This window comes from Capra hircus, chromosome 4, assembly GCF_001704415.2.
Source record: "Capra hircus breed San Clemente chromosome 4, ASM170441v1, whole genome shotgun sequence".
Taxonomy (NCBI): domain Eukaryota; kingdom Metazoa; phylum Chordata; class Mammalia; order Artiodactyla; family Bovidae; genus Capra; species Capra hircus.
The window spans coordinates 8750088-8776993 of NC_030811.1; the positions used below are offsets into that span (position 1 = coordinate 8750088).

The 26906-nt window shown below is 45.4% G+C and overlaps 1 protein-coding gene and 1 long non-coding RNA gene across 4 annotated transcripts in view; one reads left to right on the forward strand and one right to left on the reverse strand.

The window, feature by feature from the left end:
* Nucleotides 1-6936, reverse strand: part of CUL1 (cullin 1) — an 88580-nt gene extending 81644 nt beyond the window's left edge. Inside the window, exon 1 of one of the 3 annotated variants that reach the window (XM_018046827.1) lies at nt 6860-6936. The gene's annotated coding sequence lies outside the window, so the exon portion shown is untranslated. Of the gene's footprint in view, nt 1-6360; nt 6551-6633; nt 6751-6859 lie in introns of those variants that run through there. The other 2 variants (XM_018046824.1, XM_018046823.1) reach the window with 2 other exon arrangements.
* LOC102189097 lies at nt 8166-19807 on the forward strand. Its single transcript, XR_309971.2, has 3 exons — nt 8166-8251; nt 16794-16910; nt 19552-19807. It is a non-coding gene; the product is annotated as an uncharacterized LOC102189097 (long non-coding RNA).

Consider the following 26906-nt stretch of genomic DNA (forward strand, 5'->3'; position numbering starts at 1 on the left):
TAATCCACTGCATTATAAATACATGTGCACTGTAGAAAACTGGAGGAAAAAAATACAAGCCAAAAGAATAAACTAAAAATAACCATAATTCCACTACTCAGAGATAATCACTATAAACATTTTGGCTTATTAAAAAAAGTACATACACACTAAGAAAGAAAATTTTAGACATTACATATATTGTTCTATAGCATGTTTTGGTCTCACTGAAGACAGAATTACAGAAATGCAAAGATTTATCTACAAATGCTGAGATCATAACCCTTAACAGCAAAACGTGAAAACAAATGTTCAATAGGAAGGCATTCAATAGTGTACCCCTGGCAGAATATTAACCCATCATTTTTTTATTTTCTTAGACTGAATCCCTAAAAGTAGATTAGCTATTTATATTTCAAAGTGCATATATATCCACACAGACACACATATTTACATGGTTCTTACAGAAAAATTATTCTTTTTCAGTCGACGACTGGATGGACTCATTTCTTCATATCCTCACCAGAAGTGGCTTATTTTTCAATCTATTCTAAAATTTAAAACAAACAGTATCTCACTGATTTGCTTTTCCATGAGTACTACTAGTAAAGCTGAATTTTTATTTCTTAACCCTTCTTTAAAAAAATTACCAGTTTGCTCATTTCCCCCCATAGTGGCAAAGGAGGTGGAAGGGGTATCTTTATCTTAGTTCTATAAGTCCTCCTTTTTCAGTAAAGAAAGCAAATTTACCATCATTTGCTTTTTAATTTTGTTTGTGGCATTTTTACATACAGAAGTTTAATTATTCTCAAGTACTCAATGGAGACTTTTCCTTCACAGTTCCTGCTTTTGGGGTTATATGCTGAGAGGACTGCTTCATCCTGAGATCAACTGCATTATTTTTTGGTCCTTAAAAATCTGGGTTGGGGGGGGACACTAAAAGCACACAAGTTCTCTATCCTAAAATCACAATCATTTTATTACCTTAAATATTTTCACCAGTACACATACACTCTCTAAGCACACATTTCATATAATCTGTTTTTCAAAGTATTTTCTGCCATAGGCCTTTTTAAAAAAAATCATAGCTTACTAGATTTAAACAGTCTTAAATGGTTTTATAAGGCCAATGAGTCACATCTCACCCCACTTCACAACAGTCCCAAAGTCCAGAGCTGTTCACCTCATCCCGCAAGCGTCCAATCACTCTCCTTTAACGTCCCCAGTTACTAAAAGACTAAGAATACGCTCATTCTTGGTAGGCAACCCAGTTCTGCATAATGAATTCTGTCCTAATTATCAACGGGAAGATACCAATCTTGAGAGCACATCTACCTTGCTTCCTTCTTCTCTTCCACCTTCATATAAATCAGAGCACCTGGGTAAAAGCTGGAGCCCTGGAGTCACCATCTCATTTTAACTCAGGCCTGGCCACCCAAGAATTGATGCTTTTGAACTGTGGTGTTGGAGAAGACTCTTGAGAGTCCCTTGGACTGCAAGGAGATCCAACCAGTCCATCCTAAAGGAGATCAGTCCTGAATACTCATTGGAAGGACTGATGATGAAATTGAAACTCCAGTACTTTGGCCACCTGACGTGAAGAACTGACTCATTTGAAGAGACCCCAATGCTGGGAAAGATTAGAAGGCAGGAGGAGAAGGGGATGACAGAGGATGAGATGGCTGGATGGCATCACCAACTCAACGGACATGAGTATGAGTAAACGCCGGGAGCTGGTGATGGACAGGGAGGCCTGGTGTGCTGCAGTCCATAGGGTTGCAAAGAGTCGGACACAACTGAGCAACTGAACTGAACTGAAATGGCCACCGAGTAGGCCTGACCTTAACCACCCAAAGCCTCATCTTCTTCCCCAAGAGACTATCAGGGGATTAAACAACAGCAGCTCTAACCCGAGAGGCTCAGTCTAGATGTGAAAGTGTTAGTCGTTCAGTCATTTCCAACTCTGCGACCCCGTGGACTGTAGCCCACCAGGCTCCTCCATCCATGGGATTCTCCAGGCAAGAAGACTGGAGTGGGCTGCTGTTTCCTTCTCCAGGGGATCTTCCCGACCCAGGGATGGAAGCCGGGTCTCCTGCACGGCAGGCGGATTCTTTACTGCCTGAGCCACCAGGGAAGCCCCTAGATGTGAAGCAGGGAGGAAGTTCAGGAACAAAGTGTGAGTTACTGGAGCTAACTCATGCACCTGCACAAGGGCCACGTGCCTGTCACAAGGTCCCACGCCTACAAGAGGTCTGTCCAGTGGGAGAAAGAAACCACAAGTCCAGGCCAAGGTCAAATGCTCCGACAGTGATCGGGCGGGGCCTCAGGGACCCCAGGAAAGGCTCCCCTCTAGATTGTGCATCAGGATCTGAGTGGAGCCTTTCCAGGGCAGGAGCCTGCTGGGGGATGGGAAGGGGACGCTGTACTGGAGGCCAAAAGAGAGCCAGAGGGCATCAGGGCCACTTCTGGGAAGGGGGCTGCCACGATGGGGGAGAAATCAAAGATTCCGCTCACGTGATCCAAGGGTCCCGAAAGGGGGCTGCCACGACGGGGGAGAAAGCAAAGATTCCGCTCACGTGATCCAAGGGTCCCGGAAGGGGGCTGCCACGACGCGGGAGAAAGCAAAGATTCCGTTCACGTGATCCAAGGGTCCCGGAAGGGGGCCGCCACGACGGGGGAGAAAGCAAAAATTCCGCTCACGTGATCCAAGGGTCCCAAGGACCAAGCCTGGGGGTCACAACTCTGCTTTCAAACACGAAGAAAGGTACGCTTTATGGGGCGGTCCAAATGTTGTGAACATTAAAAGCTATGGCATTCCCATGGAATCCACACACTTTGAACACCTGAAGAAAACTGAAGTCAACTGAAAACCATCTCACTTTATAAACGAGAAGAGGTTTTCCACCTCTAGATCCAAGGACATCGTACATCTCAAGCAACAGGTTATATACTCAAGCGGAAAGAAAGAAAGCAGACGTCTTTTCTAGAAGCTATATTCTTGTGCATAAAAAATTTTAAAGCCATCAAACATTACAAAAATCCTGTTTATAGTGTGCATTATTACATGGACAGATTACAAAGCTTAAAATCCTTAGTAATAAACTTAAGGTTTTATTTAAGTTTATTCCTCATTTCACATTCGTGTCTCAATTTGGGAGGCAAATGAAAGAAAACAATTTGTTGAGAAAACTACCCAATAGCACCCCACCAAAACAAACACACACACACACACACACATAAAAACAAGATAAACTTCAAATGGGTCCTTAAAAACATTACATTCTTTTCTCCAGGTATAACTAAAAGCTCAAAATTCATTCTGAGTCTGGACAGTTTATTCCAGACTCAACTACTGAGGCCCATGGCCTTGGAACCTATGGAGGGCTGAAAAAGCAAAAAATAAAACACAAACACACTCCTTTAATTTTTGGCACCCTGATTTTCAACTTGAAGGAGAGCAGGTAACCACTCTTCAATCTAAAGCCCGTTCGTTTGCATTTTCCTTGCAGAAAGAAAGGCATACTATGCTTGCTGGGCAAACGGAGTGAACTTCTGATCAAAAGGCACTCAGGGACCCAAGAAAGGTCTCTCTTGTGAGAAAGGTCACTGGGCCTCCTGGACCCAGAGTCATAGCTCTCTTAACAGGAAGGAGTCTCAACCAGCCAAAGGATTTCACCTCAAAGCTAAGGTGGCAACATTCAACCTGAGGCAAAGACCTCAGTCTTGTTAAAACACACACACATACAAATTTTAAACATCTGTACTTAAAACCAGTTTTGAGGAAAAAGAAGGAAATTAAAGTTTCACAAGTTGCTTTCTTGGCACCCTCCTGATCTTTCAGAGCTGAAGAAAGCCTGAGCATTTTTCCGTCCAGCTCTGTGTTAGTTCCCGGGGATGCGGTAGGAACAATTTATTAAAAAAGCTTGCACTCTTAACCAATGTAAGTGCAGTGACTGCTTCTGTAGCCAAAATCTGAGGTGGTCAGACACTGGGTGTAAATTAGAATTATTCCAGATTTCTTCATTCAAAAAGCAAATGAAGTACCCCTGACCAAGTTCTATGCTCCTCTGGGGATGCAAAAAATAAAGAATATGTCCTGCCTTCAAGGAATTCAGTCTGTAAAGTATGGGAAGTAAGGCTGCATTGACAACCCAGACTTAGCTAATTATCTCTAGAGGATAATAATCAGTAAGAGACAAAGGAGTCAACATATCCGTAATATATGTATATTAGAGCTATGAGTCGACAGAGCTGTAACATCTAAGGAAACTGCAGGATACTACCAGGTATCACCAGGCTGTTAGTTACCCATGTGGTGGGTGCACCGTAGGGAAGGGGGGCCTGCCTCCAAGGACATGGATCAGTGGCCCTAAGAGCTGCTGCTGTTGTCACTGAGTCGCGTCCAACTCTTTGCAACCCCATGGACTGCAGCATGCCAGGCTTCCCTGTCCTTCACTATTTCCCAGAGTTTGCTCAAATTCATGTCCACTGAGTTGGTGATGAGAGGATAGTATGAACTGGTAAAAACCCCTAATACTACAGCTAAAGGTTTTTTTTCCCCTTTTGTTAAGTTTTTAAAAGATGATTCCAATGACAAAAAAAAAGTTAATTATTTTTAGAGTATTTCAGCCAACCCTCTAGAGCTTAAAGAGCACTCTCTCTAGAAACCTCCAAAAATGGGCATAATAGAGTTAAAGCAAGCCAGTCTCCTGCATGCTGTATGCATGCCTCAGAATTTGAAATGCGTTGCAACTATTTCCACTTACTAGGGAAAGCAACAGACTTTTAAGTAAAAATTTCCCGAATACCCAAGGACCCTTTTAGATCAAGACAACGTTAGGTCCAAATTTTTTAGATTAAAAAAAAAATTTTTTTTTTAAATTTTGCTTCTTAAACAATGCTCCCTATTTTTTCTACACAATCCATAAACGCTGCAGGATTTCAGAAAACCAGGTAAAACAGGGTGGCCACAAAATGAAGCGTTAAACTTACACCTGGCCATGCTTTTGCAGACTGCTAAAGCTATGCTGAGGTCTAGAAGCTGGGGGCTTCAAGTAAAAGTGAATTTCAGTCCCTTCTGTCACTCCGATGAGTACATTTCCAAAACTGCGTGACCCCTGACTCCACTAACTTGGACTGTTTTAATGCCACTGCGCGAAGAGCAATTACACAGAGCAAATAAACACTTAACTGCAATTCCTCATTTGCACCCTCACCACTAACTCCAGCTGCGAACTGTGAGCAACGACAGTGATCCAATCCGAAAAGAGGATCCTATTTTTGGCAGAGAGCTCGCTAAAGGGAGAAAACCCTCAACTTTGGAGGATTAGGCTCAAGGAACGTTCACCATGCGTTTCTCCTCGGAACCACCAGTACTCGGCCTACAGCACACGGGGGGCCAGGAAGGGCGCGCGGGGCGACCCCTGCACGCGGCCGGCCGGCGCCCGGGTTACCTGCGGGGTCAGCGCGCGCTCCCGCCGGGTGCAGGGCCGGGGGCGCGCCGAGGCGGCGGCGCAGGCCCGGCCCGACTCGCGGGCGCTCGGCGGGCGCCGCGGAGGGGGGCGGGGGGGGCGCTCCGTCCGCTTCGGCCGCCGCACTCGCATCCCTGCGCGCCGCCCCGGGCCCGCTCCCCGAGGAGAACCGGGCAAAGGGGCGACTGTTACCCAATAATAGCGCCCTGCAGAGTCGCAACAATGCGGGCGGGGGAACCCGGGAGCCGCGGGGCAGGGAACCGGAAAGCAGAGAGAGCCCGGCTCCGCGGCTCCTCCGGCGCGCGAGCCCAGTACTTTACTTGAGAGCACGAGTCGGGGGCAAGCGACGCTCGGGGGAGCGGTGGGTCCCCAGGGGGGGCCGAGGGAAAGAGGGCGCGGGCTCGGGAGCCCCTTGGTTGAGGTGGGGTGGTGGTCGCCGCCTGGAGAGGTGAGGCGCGCGCGCCCGACTGCCCCGGGGGCCGCTCGCCAGCCCGGCTCCGCGGCCCGAGGCGGGTCGCGCCGGGAAAGAGGCGGACGCCACCAGGCCGCCGCCTCGGGCGCGATGAATCGGGCTTTTTTTTTTTTTCCCAGTGCGTAGTCCGGGCCTGGGCCGCCCCGAGCCCGCGTCCGGGGCCGCGGCCCGCCAGGCCCGAGCCGGCCGGGGTGACTCAGGGCCGGACCCCGCGCGCGCGCGCGCGCGCTCGCTCCCCTCCCGCCCCCGGCGCCCTCTGCCCACGAGTGCCCCGGCCCCCGCCGCCATTCCGCCCGGTCGCGGCTCGGCGCCTCAGGCCTCTCGCCCGGCGCCTGAGCTCGGCCGCCGCGGCCCCAGTCACTGCGACACCGCGGCTCCGGGTCGGGCCTGCGCCGCCGCCGCCGCCTCCCCTCAGCCCCGGCGCCGCCGACAACTCACCCGCATTTCCCGGCTGCCTAAATGGCTCCGGCGACGTCTCCACCTGGTCGCTGGGCCCGGCCCCGGTTAAATCCCCGTCCCGCCAAGGTCTCGCCGCGTCCCTCAGCCGCCGGGGCTGCCCCGCCTGGAGCTGCGTGCGACACGGCTCCCGCCTCCTCCTCCTCCTCCTCCCGGCCCGCCCGCCGGCCCTCCTCCCGCCGCCGCCGCCGCCTGCACCACGCAACCTCCGCCCTCTCGCCTTCCCTTCGCCGCTCCCCGCCCTCCCGGCCTCACCGGCTCCGGCTCCCGCGGTGGAGAAGCTGGGGGGGGAGGGCCGGAACGCTCCGCCATCGGCGTCCGGGGCGGGGGAGCCGGGAAACCGTCGCCGCCATCTCCCCACCAGCCCCGCGGAGCGGGAGGGGCCCGAAAGCCCCCGCCCGCCGTGCCCCGGCCCCGGGTTCTCCCCACCCCGCCCGCCGCCCCGCGCCGCCGCGGCCCCGCTCGCGGGGCTGCTCTCTACCTGAAAGCCCCCGCGGGCCGCTGGCCATGGACGCCGCACCCTCCCCGGACGGGCGCACCGGATCCTCCTCCAGGTTTTACTGCCTCCCTGGCCTTGGGGGCCGCCTCTGAGGACCCGGCTTCCCGCCACTTTGGGCCGAACGAGGAGGGGGCGGGGGTGGTCACCTTCCTAGGTCGGGGCCCCAGCCTGGGGAGAAACCGGCCCGAAACACCCCGGAGCAGAGGGTCTCACACGCCGCCCTCCCCCGCTCCTGCGCGCACACACACCCTGAACCGACACGGATCACAACTACACCCGCTGGATCTACCTTCCCGGCGGGAGGATAACCAAAAGCCATACCCCGACCGGTTGATGAAAGTCAGAGATGGGCGAGTGGCCCTGAAAGGCAGGCGCAGCAGACTCCAGAGAAACGTGCCGTCCATTCTCTGAACCCCAGGACACCTGCGGCCTCGTGGATCGGCACCTCAAAGTCCCAGCTCCTCGGCGTCTCTCTGTCTCTCTCTCTCTCTCAAATTGGTTCGGAGATCAAACCAAATTAGCTTACCTCTTCAAACTCTCTAACCCACTCTTTTTTGAACAGAGGTCGACAAAGACACTTTACCATTAATCTCTGTAAAGATAAGTGAAGAATGAAATTGAAGATCTTACATATATGGATGGGATGAGGTATGACTATTGAATAGGACTGTTTTCACCAGTGCTGCGGAGTCGTTCGTCGCATTCATCTGAAATTAACTCACAAGTGGGTACCTGAAATACAAATTTGGGCAGCGCAAATGGCCACCTGGCTTCCTGTGGGGACACAGGTGAGAAAGCTTGGACTTGAAGGGGCTTCTTCTCTAATCCCATGGTCCATGAACACTTCAGCATGGAAAGATTTCAGGTTATCTGGGCCAAAGACTTGATGAGTGTAAACTTCCTGTTTTGCTCCAAAACTAAAACATTGAGTATCACCTTGGGGTGGAAATGCTAGGCCCAGAGCCTAGGGCTACTCCCACAACCTTCACTGTTTCCTGAGGAATATGGATGTCTCTTAGAAGAAATATCTAAGACACACTTGTATATGCGGTTCCTCCTATTGAAATGTGGCCTTCTATCAACAACTCTTTATCTTTGAAAGTATGGCATTTGTCTGTACCTGTCACCAGAGTCGTGATCTCAGCCTATTTAAGGATTTTTAAATTCGTGCTTTATATCCTCAATGGACATGAATTGGAGCAGACTCCGGGAGATGGTGAAAGACAGAGAAGCCTGGCGTGCTGCAGTCCATGCGGCTGCAAAGAGCTGGACAGGACTGAGCGACAGAAGAGCAACAAATATCCTATACTTCTAAATATTCAAAAGAAGCTTAGATGTATTTAACTTTCTCATGGGCACATGGGAGAATTGAAGGTAAAAATGGAAGGCTTGTACATATATATGTACGTGTATATGGGAGGCTGCACATATATGGTTTCTCTGAGACCCTCACTTCTGCGAGCTTTCCTCAGAGGACAGGTTAGCTCATCTCCCATTTGTCTAACCTGTCCTCTGCCATCTCGTCATCCAATATGGTCGTCCTGTCTGTGACTCCCCACAGCTAACACGTGAGCTGAGTGGGTCAGCTTTCCCTTTGCTGTTTGTTTCTTCCAACGTCTGTTTTTCCCTAATGGGAGGATTTAGTTCATCTCTACCTTCCTCTCCACTTCTCATTGCCTCAGTTCCTAGTTCTTAATTTCTTCCGGCCTTTACTCTCCACTCATCTGCACTATTATTCTTAGCTCTAAGGCTACACCATTGACTTTTATGTCCACTTCATAACCAGGTTGCATCTGTACCACTTCTGCTCTGCACAGGTAACCTTGCCTCCTACCTTAACCATTCATTCTCTTTCCACTCCAAAACTTCTCCATCTTCTCCCCGATCTCAGCAAAACTGATGTTGTCCCCCTGTCAGATGACCCAGCATTTGGAGGGGTAATTAACTTACAGGTGTTAGAATCAAAATTGAAAATAGTCTTGACTAGAATATTAGGTCAAAACCTAGGATAAAATATAACTTTGCAAACCTAAAACAATATGATGAAGTTCAAAAAGCCCACGTTTTAAATTTAAGCAGACCTCTGTTTATATTCAAACTCAAACCACCATCTTTTGTCTTGGTTAAGCCAACTTATATGGGGATTAAAATACCTCATTAAGTTGTAAGTTGTTGTGCAGAGTAATTCCTTCAAAATCACAGCATACTTCCTGAAACACTGTTAGTCCCTTTTGTCTTCTGTACAGTTGAGATTTACTGACCGCCCTGTTTGGTTGTTGATAATGCTGACATTTTCTAAGTCATCAGTTCAGTTCAGTTGCTCAGTTGTGTACGACTCTGCAACCCCATGGTTTCGAAGTCATACAGGCCTGAAAACAGTATACTGACCTGTGAACCTTGCATCCCAGAGCTAGTCACCATCCTAAAGAAATCTTTTGTCTATTTTGGCTCAGTCTGGGGACATATATCATCATTATCACACTCACTTTCCAAAGAAAAACGTAAGACTCCAATAGTCGGCAGTTTGCCCCAAATCACAGCTTAATCGGTGGCATAACCTGACACAGTGACTCCCAAGCGCAAGTCGATTCATTCCTTTACTCCGATGTTTCCCCACACCTGTATCGTTCCTTTAACCTTTTGAATGGTTTTCCTGGTTCTCATCTCTGCTCTGTCCTTCCCGCCTGCACAGTAACTGAGCCCCACTGGCTGATTCCAAACTGATTGCTTCATCATTGACTCTTTATCCTTTCAAACTTTTCAGTGGCTCCCCACTGCTTATAGAGTTCAGTCCAAACTCTGACCTCGTGCCTAAAGTTGACCATAATCTTGTCCTAACTTACTTTTCCAAATTTTTTCTAGCCATTCCCCAAAAGGAACTCTCAACTTCATCCCATCCTATTAAACCTACTGTTGGCCCACAAATACCTGCCTTGAATCACCATTTGTGAATGCTTCCTTCCCTTTGTTTCCTGAAACAAACAGAATGGCCCCTCCTCCTTTCCTTCATCTGCAAATCACCCTCCCTTTTTCACGTCCAGCTCACGTCCATTCCGGAAGCCTATTTTGTGGAAGCCTACTTTGCACCTTCTGCGCAGGGTTTTGTGATCTCTCTGATTGCCAACCCTCTTACGTGCACCGTTAAAGGAGATAGTCCTTGGTCAGGCGTTATTTCCACCAGGCCCCTCAGTATTGTGCCTGAACAACAGGGGACAGTGGTCCAAAATAGCTGTTTACTAGTCAAATCAGAAAGGGTACCATGTCACCTGATGAGCCTTATGCACCATGGTTTCTAAGACGTGAGTAAGGAACTAGCCATCCAGAGCAAATTAAATTCATTTAACAAGAGAGTTCCCAAACCTGTCTTCGCCTCAGAATCACCTGGGGATTTGAACACTGATTCCAGGGCCCATTCCAGACCTACTGAGTCAAAACTGGGCAGGAAGAGGGAAGGGATGAAACCTGAAACTGTCAGAGTTTATTTATATCATGGCTTTACTACTTATTATCTGAGTAACTCCGAGCAAGTTGCTTAACCTCTCTGTGCCTTGCCCTATGAACTGGGGATGATAATAGTATCTCATATGAGGTTGCTATGAACATAATAACTTAAACATGAACTTTCCTGCTGGTGGCTCAGCGGTAAAGAATCCGCTTGTGATGCAGGAGATAAGGTTCGATCCCTGGGTTGGGAAGATCCCCTGGAGAAGGAAGTGGCAACCCACTCCAGTGTTCTTGCCTGGGAAATGCCATGGACAGAGGAGCCTGGTGGGTACAGTCCATGGGGTCGCAAGAGTCAGACACAATTTAGGACTAAAGCACCACCACCAGTGATGCTGCTGATCGAGTTATCGAGGGCTAATCTGGTGACCTGAGTTTGGGAACCACTGATTTAATGGACTGCTCCTTCCTGTGTTAAAGTTTCAAATGTTATGATCTTAAAAGTTCTGGTGTTAGCATTGTTGACATATTACATAAGTCTTACTTGTTTTGAAATCGTGTACCTCAAGGAAGAGGAGCTAAGTAAGCAGATTTTTCAATTAAACTTGCTTATTTAATCCAAATCATGAAATATACTTTATGCATGCTTAAAAAAACAACAACAACTAGTTTCTCTTAGAAAAATAACCCATGTACTATAGCTAAATAGAGTAATCCAACCAGCTTAACATTCAAAGGAAGCAATCAGGAAAGATATGAAATAATACATGATTTCTTCTATTTTTTTTCTTCTATTTAGGATAATGAGTTGTAAATTCTTTTTGAAGAAGTAGGTTTTTAATCTTCGCTTCAATTCATTAGAAAAAATTCATAGCTCATGTTAGTCCACCAAATTCCAAACAATATTTTAATGATATTAAATGTAACTAGCCATAAAAATAGGAAGCAAAAATTTACTTAACCAAAGTCACAAAGTAAATATGTCTGGGGAATACAGAATGGGTAGCCCCACCTTCTCAACTCTTGACTGATAAATGGCCTATACAAAAATACACAAAGGCCTTATTTTTATTGTCTGGAATTCCACCAAAGATTCCTAGTGTCCTCTCTTAAAGACTCACATAGCTCGGGATGGTAGCAGGGCTTAAAAGTGATTCACACATCAACACTAACTAGTTCAATCAGATGGCCTTCTTTCTAACCTGCGTAGATAACAGCTAAAGAAAGGAAGGTTTGGGACATGTTAAGTTTGGGGGAAAGACGGTGCTTCAGGGAACACTGAAGGCCTTGGGGTCAGAGGTTCTGGTGAGAAGAGCCATAAGCAAAAAGAAGGGACTGAGGAAAGGAGATGGAGAGACATAAGTCTAATCTGTTCAAGTCTAGATTTTGCACGTTGAGAAGACCTAAGCCTCTTGTTTTGAGGACCCATAAGGCAGAAAAAACTACTGTCAAGACAGTCATGAACCAAATCGGCTTTTGAGTTTGGGGAACCTGAGCACCATGGTAACATTTGATCAGGTTGGGCCATACGGAATTGCAACTCATTTTCTAATGATTCAACCTTTTGTCTATGAGAAAATTATTGGGTTCCAGAAAATTGCCCTAAAATCTCTTCTTCCAGGAAACTTTGTCTGACCTTACACATGCCAACCGAGCCCCACACCCACATGGGGATCAGGTGCCTGCTTTTTGTGATTCTTTTATACCACGTATTAATACTTACTTACTGAAGAGTTTGTCTATATTGCATTATAATTTTCCTTTCTCTATTTCCCACTCTCATAGGTTATAAGCTTCTTGAATACAGAGAAGGTGTTTTTTATTACTATACATACACTATTTATCATAGTTCCTGGTGCATAGTCTATTGAAAAAAATACTTAGAACCCAACTCATGGATTAGTGGGGATTGTTTATACTATGAAACCCAGTGATGCCACTTTCCTGCTCAAAAGCCTTTAATAATTCCCCATATCCTACAAAAAGAATGACAAGCACGTCATTCCTAGTATTAAAACACCCTCCACACTTCAGCTTCAGTGGATTTATTCATATTCATCTCTCAGGTTTCTTACACATACCAAGCCAGATCCAAACTGGACTCCTGAGCAGCCTGTGTTTCCTCTTCTAACCACACTTTCTGTATCAGTTATTCTTCCCCAGTCGCTGCTCACGTCAAGGGAGCATAGCGGTAAAGAATCTGCCTGCTAGGCAGGAGACACGAGAGACACAGGTTTGATCCTTGGTTCGGGAAGATCCCCTGGAGAGGGAAATAAATGGTAACCCGCTGCCGTATTCTTGCCTGGAAAATCCCATGGACAGAGGAGCCTGGCAGGCTACAGTCCATGGGGTCACAAAGAGTTAGACACGACTGAGCTCAGCACAGACAAGAGAATCACTGCTCACCCCAGTACAGTTCATTCTTCTGGGTCTACCTTAAATGGAATTTCCTCAGTGAAACCTTTCTTTTCCTCTGCCTAATATAAATTTCAACTCTATCGCCCCTCCTCCCCAACCCCCCACCACCACCCCCACCCCCCACCCTGCACACATACTCACTGGGTGAGCTTCTAGAAGACATCCTTACACAAGTTTGTGATACAGGACTGTATCTGTCAAGGTTCCCCAGAGAAACAGAAGCAATAGGAGATACGCCAAAGATACAGATCTATGGAAGTGGAACCAACAGGAGATATATATATATATGAAAGTGAAAGTGAAGTCACTCAGTTGTGTCTGACTCTGCAACCCCATGGACGGTAGCCCACCAGGCTCCTCCGTCATGGGATTCTCCAGGCAAGAATACTGGAGTGGGTTGCCATTTCCTTCTCCAGGGGATCTTCCCAACCCAGGGATCGAACCCAGGTCTCCCACATTGCAGGCAGACACTTTAACCTCTGAGCCACCAGGGAAGCCATACATATATATATATATATATATATATATATAAAATTTGATGCCTCAAGTATATTTATTCTTCCCTCTTTTCACCTCCATGTCCACTAGTTCATTAAATCCTATCCACTTAAGACCTGTATTAGCTTTCATTTGTGCTGCTGCAGTGGCCTTCTGCTGGTCTTCCTACCTCCTGTCTCTCTTCTAATTCATCTTCCACGTAGCCATGGAATGTGTTCCCCGCCACTACCCCAGAATACGATAGTGACTTCCTCAAGAAGCAGAAGATCATGGGCTCTGGAGTTAGATGATCTAAGTTGACCCCACCACTTAATGGCTGTTGGACCCTGCAAAAGTTATTTCACCGCTCTCTGCCTCAACTTCTTCACCTGTAAAATGGGAACAGTACACACTGTATAGGATGGTTTTTAAAGGTGGGCTGTAGCATTTCATGGTGTTGGATGCCTGACACACAGAAAGCATTTGGCATATTATTGTCATTATTCAACAAAAAACTCAACGGTTTCACATCCCTTAGGAAGACACTCGATGATAACGTTCACAGCGTGACCTCTGCCTCCCTTCCCAGTATCCCTTCCAGCCACATCTCTTCCTGGACCTTGGGTTGCAGCCACAGTGACAACCAGGGGGGTCCCCACCAGGAAGTGTGGAGACTCCTGGTAGAGACCTCTGTTGAGAATGTCCTCCTTCCTTTTTCTTTTCCCTTGAGTCATTCTCCGGACCCCTAATCCCGCGTCATCTTTTCTACGAAGTTTCCTCCGCCTCTTCTTACTCTTACTGTATTCTGATATTTTTGCATAAATGCTGGCGAGAAGTTCTCTGAGAAATTCCCTTTCACCTTGAACTTTCTTTTTTGATTGCCAGAAATGGGGTCTCCAATTTAGAGCTACTATTCGTGTATGTCGCAAAGAGTCGGACACGACTGAGCGACTTCACTTCATTCTTGTATGTAATGTAATACATGTAAAGTATATCTTGGATTATTCCAAGTTTTTATTGGCATAAATTGGAGAGGACATTCTCATTGTGAATGATGAAGTGTGTTTTCCAGGTCATACCACATTTGTGCCAAGAAAAACTTTATAGCCCTTCAACACTATTGGTTTATGATACATTTTTAAAGATGAGCAATAGTTTTTTGAGAATGTGAACAGAGAATTGAAGAAATTCCAATGACCTTAGAGCTAGGTTTTCTTGGTCTGAAAGGTCATTTGCTTTATGATTCAACATTAACTTTGGGGATAAAAAAGAAATGAACATTAAAGGAGGCTGCAGGCTGGAGTTCCCAATGAACAGATAATCAAAAGAGATATTATACTACCATTTTGTGACAGAAATTATTTTACTTCCCGGTCCGTTAATTTTTTTCCTGTGGAAGAGAAGTGAAGCAAGCTCTCTCAAATTTGCAGAATTTCTGTTTGAAAAAAAAAATGTATTTAATTTTTTAATTTAACTTTCTTAAAAAAATGTATGTAATTAAATAAAAAAATGTAATTCAGACATGGAATCTGGATAAGGAGCTCCTGGCTAGCTTTGAGAGCAGAATAAATTCAGGAACCAAATGCTTTTTTGTACAATGAGAGTTACATTTTATTTTTGCTGATAATGTCCCAGAAACTGAAGTCAATGTCATCAGCCACTGTTCCACCCCAGCAGCAACAAAGCCATTGGCAGGTGTTTAGCTTTTCCATCAACGCCATCCGCGTTCAAGTCTGCTGCTGTGAGCTTAAGCAGTTCAGCGTACCAAGATGAGAAAAAGAGTTACAGCCCCTCCCGCCCTCCCGGCTGCCCCATAACCTGATAGGCGAGTAAGAGACAGAAGACAGATAGGAAACCAGCTACTAAATATCCCAAGGAAGCGTTCAGACTTTTCTCCTGCGTGGGAAGCTAGTCCCTCTTTCTCATTCTTTTGTCAATGATATTTTCTTTCTCCCTTCCAGCCACCCTGACCTTTTACTTCAAGATTGGAACTAGGTAAATATCCAGCTATCCGGTTCCCTTATTGTTGTTAAGGTTGCTGACTTACTCGCCTTTAAATTAGACCACGCTGCCTGAACCATGCAAACATTTATATTCTGAACATGCCAGCAAGGCCACGTGGAAGAATGGGCAGTGGAGTAAAATTTACTTTGAACCACAGACGCTTAAGTCTTCCTGATAGAATTAGGCAAGGAGACGTAAAGAGCAGGTATAAACACACTCTAATGGTAAAAAATATTGTGATTTTTGAAACCCTGGGGTATCGAGAGTTGGGGAAAATAAAGCATTGACTGTGATTGTGTTTCTGGAGTGAGCACTTCATAAACCATTTGCTAATTGACCTACTTTCCCCTCCTGCAGCTACAATGCCACAGCTCAGACATGGGCCACAGGGTGGCTCTTATCTTGCACTGAGTGGGGTCAACCCCACTAGCTGCTGCAAGGAGCCTCTCCAGCTCCATCCTTGGTCTGAGAACGACTATGAGAAGAAGCAAGGAAGAGACACCCGTGGGGAAAAGACAGGCTCAGGTACCCAGGCCTGGACCTGACAGCAGACAGAAGACGGGGCGCGCACCGAAGTGGTCACACATAACTCCCTCTTGCTCCCCTGCAGGAGGAGCAGATGGGCGTCTTGCGTGATGGCCCCTGGCTAAACAATCCCATCCTTCTGGACGACCAGAGCTTACACCTGTGAGCATTCTCTGCACCGCTTCCCAGAACCAGCATTTTCTAGCTGTGAGCTATTTGGGAACAGCGCTCCGTCCCCACTACACTGGTTTCCATAATTTGTCCCCAATCCCCCTTTCCAGGCTCACTCCCCACTTCGCTCCTCCCTACTCTGGAATTCTCACTGGGCCACTCACAGTGTCAACATTCTTTGCACTTTCCTTCCTTCTGGTAGTGGTGATGGTTTAGTCGCTAAGTCGTGTCCGACTCTTGCGACCCCATTGTAGCCCACCAGGCTTCTCTGTCCATGGAATTTCCTAGGCAAGAATACTAGACTGGATTGCCATTTCCTTCTCCAGCGAATCTTCCCAACCCAGGGATCGAGCCCAGGTCTCCTGCACTACAGACAGATTCTTTACCATCTGAGCCACCGGGGAAGCCCATCCTTTCCTTTACTACAATGTTTTCCCACACCTGTGTCATTCCTTTCACCTTCTCTGTCCATGGGGTTCTCCAGGCAAAAATATTGGAGTGGGTTTCCATTTCCTTTTCCAAGGGATCTTCCCGACCCAGGGATCGAACCCGGGTCTCCTGCATTGTAGGCACACTGTTTACTGACTGAACCACCAGGGAAGCCCTTCCTTCCGTCTAGCTTTTGCTGATTCTATCTTAGATGCTCCTCTCACTCTTGGGTCCATCTCTTACAATCCTACTGACTTGTCTTTTGATTCCTAGCTTGGTTCTCACTTCATCACACTTTGCAGGTTTCCTTGGCTGAAATTACTCTCATTGTCCTTTGCATTCTCATAGTACGTTGTTTGGACCTCTAAGGTAAGCACAGATTCTTATGGTTTGTATTACTGCTGCATTCAATTCTAAGCTTCTTGTCTTTTCATCCTCTTGCCTTTCACAGAGCAAATGGTTTTCGTGTCGATGATATCCAGTTTATCAGATTTCCTCTTGAGCATGGTGCTTTTGATGTCGAGTCAAGGAACCCTTCAGTCCTAGATCCTGAAGATTTTCTCCTATGGTAAAATAAAGATTCTTGATCGTATTTTAGAGACAAGGAAAATGACATTAAATATAATGGAAACACTGTAGAAGAACAACTGTTATGTTCACATTAATTAGGATTTCTTGCTGTTTAGAGAGAAGAATGGTTAAGGCGATATGCATGTGAAAAAACAGGGATAAAACTAAGTGCATTTTTTTTAGCCAAAACATCTGAGTATGGAATAGTTATTGCAGGAAAAGCATGACATCAAATCAGAACTCAGTGAATACTTTTTAGTAATAGAAACTGGGGACTGAAATAGATTTCAAAACAAACGCAGAAAAATTGTTCTATAAAAGGATTTCTCAAGAATTTCTTTAGCCTGGGTTTAAAGTTCTCAAAACTTTTACCTTATATATATACACACTTAACACACAGGGAGTTCAATATGTTAATGAATAATGTTAAAACATTTCCAATTGCAGCTACAATGGATAATCAGTATGTTAGGGTGCTGCTCATTACATAAAGTATATTAAGATTATTTTCAAGAAGCTTATCTGAAAGTAGCACTTTGTTGAGAGATGAATTTTCTGAGTATATCAGTTTTTTATTCTGACTGATAATCTCAAAAAAAACAATAAGATGCAAAAAGTTTTGCTTCTTTGTCTAATTTTAAAGTCAGCAATGATATGGGTTCTACCAAAATCAGCTGTCATTCTTTAAAACATGTTATTCACATAGGTAAAACTGTACAATAGTTTATGTGCTATATCTCACTTCTCTCCACCCAAAGAGATGGCAACCTCTGAACTGTAGTCATCTCTGAAGGTAATATTCCATGTGGTAGCTTTAATATATGTCCATAAAGGTTTTGTGCTCGTCCCATTAAGTGAAAGTGAAAGTCGTTCAATCATGTCCAACTCGTTGCAACCCCATGGACTATACATACAGTCCATGGAATTCTCTAGGCCAGAATACTGCAGTGGGTACCCTTTCCTTTCTCCAGGGAATCTTCCCAACCCAGGGATTGAACCCAGGTCTCCCGCATTACAGGCAGATCTGTTACCAGCTGAGCCGCAAGGGAAGCCCCCTCCCATTAAGAGGTGGGGTCAAATTCCTCTCCCCTGGAATGTGTGCTGAACTCAGTGACTCGCTTCTAATAAACAGATTAAATGGGAAGTAATGATATGAGACCTAGTTGTGAAAGATGCTGTGTTCTTCCTTGTTCCCTCTCGTGGACAGCTTACTCTGCAGAGAGGCAGCTGCCATGTTGCAAGGAAATCTCCTTGAGTGAGAAACTGAGGCCTTCTGCCAACAGCCATGTGAGTTCACCATCTCTGAGGGCATCCTCCAACCCCAATCAAGCCTTCAGATCACTGAAGCCTCATTGGAACCACACAGCAGACCCTGAACCACAGCCACTCAGCTAAGCCACTCTTAAATTCCTGCCCTGCAGAAAATCTGACATATTTTTTTTTCATTATGGTGTGAGATTAAGATCAAAGTTTCTTTTTATTCCACAAGTATATATAACTTTGTGAGCACCATTCATTGAACAATTATCCTATCTCCACTGAATTGCCTTGGGGCCTTTGTCAAAGATGAGTTGGTCAGTGGGATTTACCCTAGGAATGCCAGAGTAATCAGTGTAGTACACCACAATGATAGAATGAAGGGAAAAAAAAAAACATGATCATCTCCTGTACATCACACCATACACACAAGATGAGGAAAAGCATTTGACAAATTCCAATACTTTTTATGATTAAAAAAAAAAAAAACTCGTAAACTAGAAATAAACAGGAAAAAGGCCATATATTAAAAGCCCACAGCTAACATACCCAGTGGGGCTTCTCTGGTGGCTCAGTGGTAAAGAATCCGCCTGCTAACGCAGGAGCCTCAGGAGACGCAGTTTTGAGCCCTGGATTGGGAAGATCCCCTGAAGAAGGAAATGACAACCCACTCCAGTATTCTTGCCTGGGAAATCCTAAGGACAGAGGAGCCTGGGGGGCTACAGTCCACAGGGTTGCAAAGAGTGGGACATGATTTAGCAACTAAACAACATAGTCAATGGAGAAAGACTGAAAGCTTTTCTCTCAAAATCAGGAACAAGACAAGGATGCCCACTCTCACCACTTCCATTCAACACAGTACTGGAAATTTTAGCCAAGAGAAGTCAGACAATAAGAGAAATAAAATACCCCCAAACTGGAAATAAAGAAGAAAAGCTATCTCTCTTCAAGGACGGCATGATGTTATATGTAGAAACCCTAAGAAATCACACAAAAAAAGCTTTAGAGCTAATAAAAATGAATTTGACAAATTTTAAGGGTATAAAATCAATGTGCAAACATCAGTTGTACTTCAACATACTAGCAGTGAACAATCCGGAAAAGGAAATTCAGAAAACATGTCAATTCATCAATCCATGTTTATCCTTCGGTCAATATAACAGTGAATTAATTGATGCACCTTTACAGAAAGATTTGCAATCAGGTGGTGTAAGTCCTTCAACTTCGTTCTTTCTGAAAATCTTTCTGGTGATCTGAGACCTTTTGTGTTTCCTTATAGATTTTAGAATCAGTTTGTCAATTTCTATAAGAAAGCCTGTTGGGATTTTGACTGGGATATCTTCTCTATCTCTTGAACCTCTTTCTCTCCATCTCAACCCCAGTGACCACCCTAACACATGACAAGGTGAACAAGAGTCTGTTAACTGGTACGCGTGCACGATCAGTCACTTCAGTTGTGTCTGACTCTTTGTGACCCCTCGGATTGTAGCCTTCCAGGCACCACTGCTCAAGGGATTTCCCAGGCAAGAACACTGGAATGGTTTTCCATTTCATCTTCCAGAGTGTCAACCCAACCCAGGGATCAGACCTGTGTCTCCTGCATTGGCGGGCAGATTCTTTACCACTGATCCACCTGAGAAGCCCTCTATTAACTGGGAGGAGGGATAAATTAGGGGGTTGGGATTAATATATACTAATTAATATACATTAATTAATATACTAATATATAAAATAGATAATAAGGACCTCCTGTATAGCATAGGGAACTATTCTTAATATTTTGTAATAACCTATATGGGAAAAGAATCTGAAAATATATAATATATATAGCTGAATCATTTTGCTGTATACCTGAAATTTACATAACATTGTATATAAACTCTACTTCAATTAAAAGAAAAAAAGACTGTACTGACTGGTCCCTCTGTTTTCACTTTGCCACTTCCTCAATCTGTTATTCACACTGCAACTGAACTGGTGTTTTCGAAACATGTATCTGATCATGCCACCATCTTCAAAGATATCCCATTATTCTCGGAATAAACACTAACCTCTTACATGGCCTATAAGCAGGGGTCGTATTCAAAATAGTCTAAATAGGGACTTCCCTGGCAGTCCAGTGGCTAAAACTCCGCACTCCCAACGCAGGTGGCCTTGGTTTAATCCCTGGTCAGGGACTGGATCCCACACGGCACAACTAAGAGTTCGCAAAGAGCAATGAAAGGTTCTGCGTGCTGCAGTCGAAGGTCAAAGATCCTGCATGCTGCAACTAAAAGACTTGGCGCATCCCCCCAAAAAAATCTAAATATTTAGCAACCAACACTGTGCAGGTACTGACCATCAGAACAGATGCCAGCATCTTGGAGTGGTACTTTAAAAATCTGCCCTCCTTGCCCTCTTCTGCCAGATAGCACTGTCTTGGCTGCTACCTCAAGGGGAAGCCCAGAAGAGGAACTGGGCAGCTGGACTGGGGATGAGAGGGTGACGGGACGAGGGGAGTTTAGTGCAGGAGTTATTTACCATCCGCTCCAGAAGAGTGTTGGGCTTTTCTGGTGACTCAGACGGTAAAGAAATACAGGAGAAAGTGTGTCTCCTGCACAAAATACAGGAGACCCAGGTTCGATCCCTGGGTCAGGAAGATCCCCTAGAGGAAGGAATGGCAACCCACTCCAGTATTCATGCCTGGAGAATCCCACAGACAAAGGGGCCTGGCGGGCCACAGTCCATGGGGTCTCAAAGAGTCAGACACGACAGCGACTAACACTTTCACACTTTTCAGAAGAGTGTTACGCTGGAGCCGATTGGCTGAACACCAGGCCTGCTTCCAGGGCCTTCTGTGGCCTGGCGTCTACCCACTCTCCTGGTTTTATCTCCTGCCCTCCCTGCTCGAGTCACACTGTCTTCTTTGAGTTCCTTGAAAATACCTACCACGCTGCCACCCCAGAGCCCCCGGGCATTGTTCCCTCTGTGAACATCCTTCTTCCCTCCCTCACTTAGCAAACTCTTACCCCTGCTCTCTGTCTCTACTCTTTAACTCGGATGCCTCAGGAAGCTGCTCTGACCTCCCTGGAGAGGTGAGACTCCCCAGTAATCATCCCTCATGGCACCATGTCCTTCTCTGTTCTTGAAGTCATCACGCTTGAAGTTATAAATATCTTTACCGGATTACTCAGTTAACCCTCTCTCCTAAGCTCCAAGAGGGCAGGGATCATGCCTTCTTTCTTCTACCATCATGTCCACAGCCCCAGCCCAGTGCCTGGCACCTACTGGGTGCCAGGTGACTGATAAATATGTGACAAGAAAATGAATGAAAAACCCAACTCAGGGTTCCCTGATGCTCCAGTGGTTAAGACTCTGTGCTTCCACTGCAGGGGGCACAGGTTTGATCCCTAGTAGGGAACTAAGATCCTGCATACTGGACACCCAAAAACCCAATTCAGAGGAAAATAAATGTCATAGGATATTGTTTATATGCAGAATTTAAAAAAAAGATACAAATGAATTTATTTACAAAACATAAACAGACTCACAGACATAGAAAACAAACTTACGGTGACCCAAGGGAATAAAGGAGGAAGAATAAATTGGGAGTTTGGGATTAACAGATATGCACTACTCTATATAAAACAGATAAACAATAAGGACCTACTGGCAGTAGGACTGCCACTTCCCTGGCAGTCCAGTGGTTAAGAACCCACCTTCTAATGCAGGGGATGCAGGTTCGATCCCTGGTCGGGGAACTAAGATCCCATGTGCCTCAGGGCAACTAAGCCTGTGCACGACAACTAGAGAGAAGCCCACACGTCTCATGGAAGAGTCTGCATGCCGCAACTAGGACCCAGCACAGCCAGATAAAGACACACGGAAAGCCCAAGACAAGGAAGCCCTAGAACCCGCTATATAGCACCGAAAACTGGACTCGATATCTAGTAATAACATAATAAAAAAGGGTATGGAAAAGAATTTGCATATATATATATAAATGAATCACTTTGCTATATACCTGGTCCTTGTAAATCAACTGCAGCCATAAAATTAAAAGACGCTTATTCCTTGGAAGAAAAGCTATGACCAACCGAGACAGCATATTAAAAAGCAGAGACATTACTTTGCCAACAAAGGTCCCTCTAGTCAAGGTTATGGTTTTTCCAGTGGTCATGTATGGATGTGAGAGTTGGACCATAAAGAAAGCTGAGCACTGAAGAATTGATGCTTTTGAACTGTGGTGTTGGAGAAGACTCTTGAGAGTCCCTTGGACTGCAAGGAGATCCAACCGGTCCATCCTAAAGGAAATCAGTCCTCAATATTCATTGGGAGGACTGGTGCTGAAGCTGAACCGCCAATACTTTGGCCACCTCATGCGAAGAACTGACTCACTGGAAAAGACCCTGATGCTGGGAAAGATTGAAGGCAGGAGGAGAAGGGGACGACAGAGGATGAGATGGTTGGATGGCATCACTGACTCAATGGACATGAGTTTGAGTAAGCTCCAGGAGTTGGTGATGGACAGGGAGGCCTGGCATGCTGCAGTCCATGGGGTCACAAAGAGTCAAACATGACTGAGCAACTGAACTGAACTGACTGAACTGTGAATCAACTATGCTTCAATAAAGTAATAGTAATGAGAAAAGCCAAACTCAGTTCATCGCCTCTCAAACCTCTTCTTTCTGAGTTTCCCATTTTGGCTTATGGTGTATCTACCTAGTTGCCATAGCAAAGGACTGGGAAATCATCCTAGATTCTTCCTTTATTCCATCTTTAAGACCGACATCAGATCCTATTGGTTCTACCTTCTGAAATCTGTTGCTACCTTAGCTCATTTCTTGTTTGGACTGGAGCAGACTTCTCCATAGTTGTCTCATCTCCAGGTTCGCATTCGCTCAGTTCATTCTGCACTCTGAACCTGACCAGGTTAGTCCCCTGTGTAAAGTACTGCAGGGTCAAGTTCAAACTCCCTCCTGATCTGGTTCTTGCTCATTTCCAAGGCCAGTTGTCTGTAGCCATTCATGGTACATCCCACATGCTCTCGTGTTCCTTTAGTGAGAATGAGCAACCCTGGATATAGTAGGGCCCAGGCTTCACTGACTATTTTTAGAAGTCCGCATCATGTCTGGCTTGGAGAGGGAAATACACAAATGTTTGTGGTACTGAATGGAAATGAACAAGACTTATTTTTGTCCTGGTGTGCTAGCTGTCAGCAGTGCACTACAGTGAAGAAGGTTCACTGTAGGATGACAGCAAGTCATTAAGAAATGGACTGAATTATGTTTATAAACTTAATATGCTACATCTTGCAAAGCCGTCAAATGAGGATGGTTATGATTTTAAAGTTTTGATTTAAAGGCATAGCGGTTCAACAGTGTCGGAGAGTCAGATATGCAAAAACACATTCTGTGAGTCTTTGAGTTATTGGGACTATTTGACTATGAGTTAATAATATTGTGCTTCCCTGGGGGTGGAGTGGGGTGCAGTGGGGGAGGCTTAGCAACATTTGTGAGTTTGACATAAACGGTCTTAAATTTCATATTTATACCATTTTTTTCCTGTTCCTTCAAATTATTGTCTTATCAGAAACAGTTGCTAACTTCTAATTACTTGTTTTTATTTGCTTCTCTGAGACATGGTGTTTGGAGTTAAAATTACACTTAGCTTTAAAGTGTGGCTTGAGCGGTCCATAGACAAGGATGTATGTGATTCAACAGGCTGTGGGAAGAAATGATGCTAACAGGTACCACAACAGATGCAGCCTTCTTAAGGGGCCAAATCTCCATCTGTTGAAGGCAGCTGGCCCACCAAGACTGAGAAATAAAAACCAAGCAGAGAGGGCTTCAGATACATGGTATAAGTCTAATTTAAACTAGGAAACTTCATCCAGGAGCTGAGCAGCATAATTTGAAGAAGCAATTTTAGTGAGGGTGGGGGAGAGTCTGGGGAGCCACTGTAGTCGGAAGGCTGAATAAGACACTATAATTATAGTATTTGAGGCTCTACGATTTTTCTAATAGGTAGTATGAACAGTTAAGATGATTAACTGATAATTATCTCTGTTTTCCTACCAGAAAAAAATGACTTTGCCTCTAAAGGTGTGTAAAATGGTGTCAAGTGCTTCGGTGCTGATCCCCACATTCAACTTGGAGATTCCATTTGGAATTAATATCCCACCTTAAACTCTCCCCCTAGAACTAAGTGATCTCTTAATAACTGATGCCACCTTATTTGAAGGGACCTTTGTGTAATTCTGTGAATGTACCAAGTTTGATCAGCTTTTGCACTGTAGAGAGTAAGCACAAGGGACTGGCTAAGAGAGAATTGTTCCAGTGGAGGCTGCCCTAGTGGCTCAGTGGTGAAGAATCCGCCTGCCAATATAGGAGACACGGCTTTGATCCCTGGGCCCGGAAGATCCCACATGCCCCGGAGCAACTAAGCCCCTGCGCCACAGCTACTGAGCCTGTGCTCCAGCGCCAGGGAACTACAACTGCTGAGCCCACGTGTCGCCAACTAGTGACGGCCTAGCACCCTAGAACCTGTACTCCACAACAAGGGAAGCCACTGCAATTGAGAAACCCACACACCGCAAGTAGCGAGTAGCTCGCACGGCAGCAAAGACCCAGCACAGACAAAAATAATAAATGAAATGATCATTTTCTTACAAATTGTTACTGTGAATTCTTATTTACCCTGTAACCTCTTGGACCTGATCAAGTCCAATACAAAATTTGAGTTCATTTGGACAGGGCCCTATTTGTATTTTTACCATGATACCATCTCTATAAAATATGTTTGAAACCAACTTAGCATTTTTGATAAAATTTCAAAGTGAATAAGTAATTTTGTCAGGCACCCTCATGGGTTTAGAAGCACCATTTACCCATAATTTACTATCCTGCTTACTAAAGTCACTGTTACCTTTTCATAAAACAAGATCTTTTAGTAAACAGCAATTTAGCAGACGGTCCAGTTTTCCTGTCCGTACACTTTTATCAGACATACTCCATGCGTTTAGTTTTTGTGCTTAGCATTGTTGGCGACAAGAATAAATGTTAAGGAGACAATGATATGCTGGCAGGATAAAGATTTCCCCCACAATTATTTTTATAAGGAAATGAGAGAGTATACAGTCATAGTGTAGACTGTATCATAGTTACGAATTACAGAAATTCAGAGAGGTGAGATCAGTGCATTCTGGGTCAGTGAGGACCGGCTTTATAGAGGGTGTTTGTCATCGAGTGCGTGCTCAGTCATTTCAGTTGTATCCAACTCTTTGCGACCCCCTGATTGTAGCCCGCCAGGCTTTCTGTCCATGAGGATTCTCCAGGCAAGAATACTGGAGTGGGTTGCCATGCCCTCCTCCAGGGGATCTTCCCGAACCAGGGATGGAATCCATGTCTCCTGTGTCTCCTGTACTGGCTGGTGGGTTCTTTACCACCTGGAAGCCTCTTTCCAAAAAAATTACAATCCAGATGATTCCCACAAATTTCCAAAGGATTTTCCTGCATTTCATTTCAGTTGTTAACATCAATCTTTAAGGAGGATATAGACAGGAGGATTATACTGTTCTTTTCCCAGCTGCTCTGCCCCGCCTAACCCCACCTCTGCAACAGTTCAGAGCCTTGGGTCTGGCCCCTGGCTCTGTCCTGCTCCAAACCACCAACACTTAGGACTGAGGCTGCAGAACAACTCACGACCTATTACCTCCTGACATTAGGAGGGTAAACACAGACGAGATCTTTGGGTCTCCCTCATTCTCCAATATAGTCTCTCAAAATGTTTCTGACAAGAATTAAAATTTTTCTTTTGCATCTCAAGGTCCAATAGGGCCCATTTTCAACTTTCACTTGAAACTCCTTTTGCCTTCAATCTTTGTCAGCATCAGGGTCTTTTCAAATGAACTGGCTGTTTGTATCAGGTGGCCAAAGTATCGGAGCTTCAGCATCAGTCCTTCCAATGATTATTCAGGGTTGATTTCCTTTAGGAAACTGTCACTACTTGACATTAGATTTTATAACCTTCTGATTAAACACATTCTATTAAAAAAAAAACATGTCCAAGGAGCGGTGGCTGCTCGGGTGCAGGAGGGCCGAGAGGAGCTACTCCACATGTAAGGTCAGGAGGGGCGGCTGTAGGGAGATACCCCTCGTCCAAGGTAAGGAGCAGCGGCTGCACTTTGCTGGAGCAGCCATGAAGAGATACCCTACGTACAAGGTAAGAGAAACCCAAGTAAGACGGTAGGTGTTGCGAGAGGCATCAGAGGGCAGACACACAAACCATAATCACAGAAAACTAGTCAATCTAATCACACGGACCACAGCCTTCTCTAACTCAATGAAACTAAGCCATGCCATGTGGGGCCACCCAAGATGGGTGAGTCATGGTGGAGAGGTCTGACAGAGTGTGGTCCACTGGAGAAGGGAATGGCAAACCACTTCAGCATTCTTGCCTTGAGAACCCCATGAACAGTAGGAAAAGGCAAAATGGTAGGATAATGAAAGAGGAACTCCCCAGGTCATTAGGTGCCCAATATGCTACTGGAGATCAGTAGAGAAATAACTCCAGAAAGAATGAAGGGATGGAGCTAAAGCAAAAACAATACCCAGTTGTGGATGTGACTGGTGATAGAAGCAAGGTCAGATGCTGTAAGGAGCAATATTGCATAGGAATGTCAGGTCCATGAATCAAGGCAAATTGGAAGTGGTCAAACAGGAGATGGCAAGAGTGAACGTCAACATTCTTGGAATCA